This window comes from Lactuca serriola, chromosome 8 (genome assembly GCF_051521515.1).
Source record: "Lactuca serriola cultivar US96UC23 chromosome 8, Lser_US96UC23_V15, whole genome shotgun sequence".
NCBI classification, from domain to species: Eukaryota; Viridiplantae; Streptophyta; class Magnoliopsida; order Asterales; family Asteraceae; genus Lactuca; species Lactuca serriola.
Genome location: NC_136415.1, coordinates 10,109,149 through 10,113,980, shown reverse-complemented (window position 1 = coordinate 10,113,980; position 4,832 = coordinate 10,109,149). Strand labels below are relative to the sequence as shown.

General features: G+C 32.9%; 1 long non-coding RNA gene across 3 annotated transcripts; it reads left to right on the top strand.

Annotated features, from left to right (window-relative positions):
• The first annotated feature begins 1,144 nt into the window (after positions 1 to 1,144).
• LOC145065410 (uncharacterized) lies at positions 1,145 to 3,089 on the top strand. 3 transcript variants are annotated; one of them, XR_013688408.1, is made up of 3 exons: positions 1,145 to 1,558; positions 1,746 to 2,375; positions 2,803 to 3,089. It is a non-coding gene; the product is annotated as an uncharacterized LOC145065410 (long non-coding RNA). The 3 variants fall into 3 exon arrangements; XR_013688407.1 differs by having other exon boundaries at positions 1,145 to 1,480; positions 1,746 to 3,089; XR_013688406.1 differs by having other exon boundaries at positions 1,746 to 3,089.
• Positions 3,090 to 4,832: the final 1,743 nt, after the last annotated feature.

Below are 4,832 nucleotides of genomic sequence, written 5' to 3'. Positions count from 1 at the left end.
AAGGCGTACCGGAGTTCCGAATTCAACATCGGGGCAACTGAGGCAGAGAATCTGGTAGTAAGTGAATCAACGATAATAATCGTTGAAAAATCTGAATGAAGATCGATTGTAGGGCAACTATGGAGGCAACGTAATTTGTTTAATATGAGGCAACATCAAGTTCATAGATTCCGTTGGAATTTAGTCCCGATTAGAAGGCACGATGGAGAAGGTGAGTGATCATCGACGTTATATAGGTGTGACAATGGTTTTGGAGAGAGAGAAAGAGCTTCGACGTTATTCTTATATTATCGTTCTAGGGATGAATTTTAATCTCATATTTCAATGACAATAACATCCTTGGGTCAAAAAAACTTAGATACCCCGTGTCTTTTTTTTTCCAGATATTTACAAAATTACCATTAGAAATCTCAACCGTCAATTTTTTTATCTGATGGTCTAAATTAGTTATCGGGTTCTCGAGATAGAGTCAAGATCAAATAAGAAGGAAAATTTTGGTAGGAAGGTAAGAAGTTTTTTTTCTACATATTTTTTTAGCAAACAAACAAAATGAATCATCACATGATTCATTTGTAAGATGATTCATAAGAAAAAATTCTCAAAAAAACATGTTGATGATTCATTTATACAATGATTTTGTTGTTATTTATTAAAATTGTCATAAAAATGAATATTTTCTTAATTTACTTAAAAATGAATCATGAAGATGTTTTTTTGAATTTTTTTTTCTTATGAATCATTTTACAAATGAATCATCTAGTGATTCATTTATTTTGTTCGTCAAAAAAAATATGTACAAAAAAGAACTTCTTTCCTTCCTACAAAAAAAAAATCTTATCGGATCTATATATATATATATATATATATATATATATATATATATATATATATATATATATATATATATATATATATATATATATATATATATATATATATATATATACTACCTTATAAAAGAAATCTAACTATTTCCAAAAATAGATTGAATATAATAATAATATATTTTTAAGACGTACAAATTATTAAGCTAACAATATAAATAACCAACAATAAAATAATATTATTTTTCAAATAGTCCAAATTTTTAGGCTGAAATTACACACCGACTTCCTTATCTTTTATTGGCTTTTAACCGTAGGTGTAATCCCACGTTGAACTAATATCTCGGCAATAATTATTCTATTCTGGCCACCTTTCCCGGCGCTGAACTTTTCTAATTTTCTCTTACTTCCAATGTTGATCGAATGTAGGGAAGATTACAGTTCTTCAATAAAGCTCAGGACCCTAGATGTCATCGTCGAACTACCACTTCGTTGCACCTAAATGACCTGATGCTTTCCCCCACCACCAGTGCACCACCACTGTGTCTCCGCCATCGCACCATTTTCCAGCACTCTACCAGCTTACCAAGTCCCTCCATCTCCATTCGCTTCCAAAACCCTAGCCGTATATCAATCAATTCCATGTTTTGGACCTGGTATGTTTAATCCATTTTCTGTTCTGGAAGGCGTATATGGTATAAACGAAATAGAAGGCTTTTGATTTTTATCCTTCAGTATGTGGCTCTTGATTCTTATCCTTTTTTTTTCTGAATATTGTTGATTTCTTGGGTTTTTCTGATTTATCTTTTTCTGATTAAGGTGTTTTTGGTTTTCCGTATTTGGCTTTCAAATTTCTTGATGTTTTACGTTTTAGCTCTCTCTGATTTTAGGTTTATTAATATTTTCGTATTTTTCTTTCAGATTTCATCATGGCGGTGTAGGGTTTTGTTCTACAAAGATGGATATACCCCAGTAGCCAATGAGAAGATACACAGGGGTTTGTTAATTTAATTATAATTTGCAAGTTGATTTTGTGCAATGATTTCCTCCTAAAGTCATTTGCTTATTATATATTTTTAACTTTAACATATTTGTGGAGCTATTATTACATTTCAGAATAGGGAAAACAGAGATGAAATTCAAAGTTCGACATGATTATAGATCCAGAAATCACCAGCATCGATTTACCACAAAGTAGTTTCTTTTTGAATTTTGCAGACAAGAATCTATTGTCTTCTATGATATTTGGTTTCTAAGTACTTGGAGAGATCTGAAACATAATTTTGTGTTAAATAAGTTGTTAAGGGTTTAATATTTCTCTACGTCTATTAAGGATAATACTTCACTGTCTCTTAGAAAATGAGTTTAGTTATAGTATTTTAAATTGTTTGTTAAGAAATTTTAAGCCTTTATTTCTGTGTTGTCATTAAAGGAAGATTTGAATCCACTTCGCCTCTATATCTTGCTCCTCCACCAGCCTTCAGTCATGGAGCAGTCTAAGTCGATGAGGAGAAAGGAACTTCGACCATACATGGCAAGCTTTAAAAACTGGTAGAGTTTCTTTTTTCTTCTATTTTGGATTCCTTATTTTCTAATTTTTTTAGTGTCTTTTTTATTATATGTTGACAAAAGGAGTTCAAAAGTCTTGAGCTATGATTTTTTATTTCCCACAATCTATGGGATTCTGAAATGATTATGTGGGTATTCGTTCTAAAGTGTTCCTAAAATGATTCTTTAATCCATTATTAGTTAAAAATTCAGGTAATAGTTTAGGTTTTTTTTTTCTAGCTTCATCTATCTTAGAAAAATAATTACAAATAGTCTGGGTTTTTCATTAATAATAAAGAGTATTTTTGGGCATTCATGTTTGATATGGGATATGTTATATTGGGCGTCAAAAGTGTATGTTGGACTAATAGCATTTGACTCATTTCTTCAGCTCTTATGACTATTGTGTAGTAAGAATCTCAATTTATAGGTAATGGAGGTGGAGTGTAAACAAAAGAGAATGTTCAAGCTAATATAAAGTCAACTCAAGTCTTGGAATATATGAACTCTGGTGCTTATACATGTCTATTGAGATCTGCTATATTAATTTACTTATTGCATTATTCGACTGTTCATGACTCAGCTCATCTGATTCATTGGGATTCCTTGTGAATGTCGTTTATGTATTCCCTGTTTGTTTTCATGTTTTCATTTTCCTACAATACATCCTTTTTAAGCAATATACTTCAAAAGTGGTAGGATATAACATTACAAACTTTCAAGGCCTTATGTATAAACAATGCTAGAACGACCAAACAGCTTGTAAATGCTACATGCAATTATTTTATGTAATTTTGAATTGGCTATTTTTTTTAATTCTAAAATTGTATTTTTTTTTCTTTAAATCCCGATCAGTGTACTTTTGGACCAATGCACACTGCAAACAATTTGCGTGTGTATAAAAAGAAATGCAAACATATCCATGGTAAATGGATTCCAAAAGCATAAATTGTATTCGTTGTTGCTTTTTGACATGTTTTCGTTCATACATGTTTATCGTAATGAATAAATGGTAAGTAACCTTTTGTTTTTTAAACTTCTTTCACTTTCAAGACTAAACAAAAACTCAATTATACTTTTAAACTTATTTACTTAACATGACACTCAATAATAAGGCATCATTTTAAAAAAATGTACAAATAAATATGTAAAAAAAGATGAAGTTGTCAAGTTATAACATAAAAGTTGTTAAAGTCATATTCTAAGGTGGTGTTTGTTTTTTTCCTATAGATCTGCGTTACCACTTCTGTCCGCGCCACGCAGACCACGCCGCGCAGACATAAACCTTCACAGACAGTTTGTTTTTTTGGAAGTCTGCAGACTAGGGATGAAAGTGGGTTCAAACCCGGACCGGATGGACCCGGACCCGGAAAACCCGGAACCGGTTAACGGGATTTTATAGAACCGGAAACCGGACCGGTATATAGGAACCGGTTCCGGTTCGGTTCCGGGTATGGTTCCGGGTAAAGTGGGTCTAGAACCGGAAAACCCGAAAACATCAAAGTGGGTAGGTTGGAACCGGATAAAGTGGGTTAGACCCGAAAAACCCGAAAAAATCGGAATTTTTTGGTAATTACTTACTACTTAGTGGGTTGAACTTTGAAAATTTTCATATTGATATCCCAACTTTGGGGGACTGTAACTTATTGAATACGAAACCACAATTAACAAAATTAGAGTCTAACATCATGTACAAACTCTAAAATACACTCTGGAAAAACCCGCATGTCAATCCGAATTAAACGAATGAGATATACTTGTGTTAATATTTTCACATAATACAAAGTACAAAAACAAATAGCTGAAAAGTTGAAAATTTTCAGTTTTGATATCCCGACTTCGGAGGACTGTAAATCATTGAATGTTAAACCAAAAATGACAAAATTATAGTCTAAACTCATGTACAAACTGTAAACTAGAAGTTGGAAAAAACCATATGTCAATCCGACTTCAAACGAATTAGATATGCATGTTTTAAAACTTTCACCGAATACAAAAAAACTAAAAAACTAAAAACTTTCAGCTTTGGTATCTCAACTTTTGAGGATTGTAAGTCAATGAATATAAAACTAAAAATGACAAATTTATAGTCTAGAATCATGTACAAACTCTAAACTACATGTTGGAAAAAACCTTATGTCAATTGGAGTTGAAACGAATAAGATATGCATCTTGTAAACGTTTCACAAAAAGTGGTTCCGGCCCTAAAAGTGGTTCCGGTTCCAAAAACCGGTTCCGGATTTTAGACCCGGTTTACCCGGACCCAATGGACCCAAACCTGGATTACTCGGAACCCGGATAAGGCCAATTTTTAAACCCGGAACCGGACCCGGTTTTATATATTCCGGTTCTAACGGGTCCGGGTCCGGTTCGGTTCCGGTTCCGGTCCGGTTTTCCGGTTCTAAATCTCATCCCTACTGCAGACTACGCCGTGCAGACATAGACCCTCACAGACAGTTT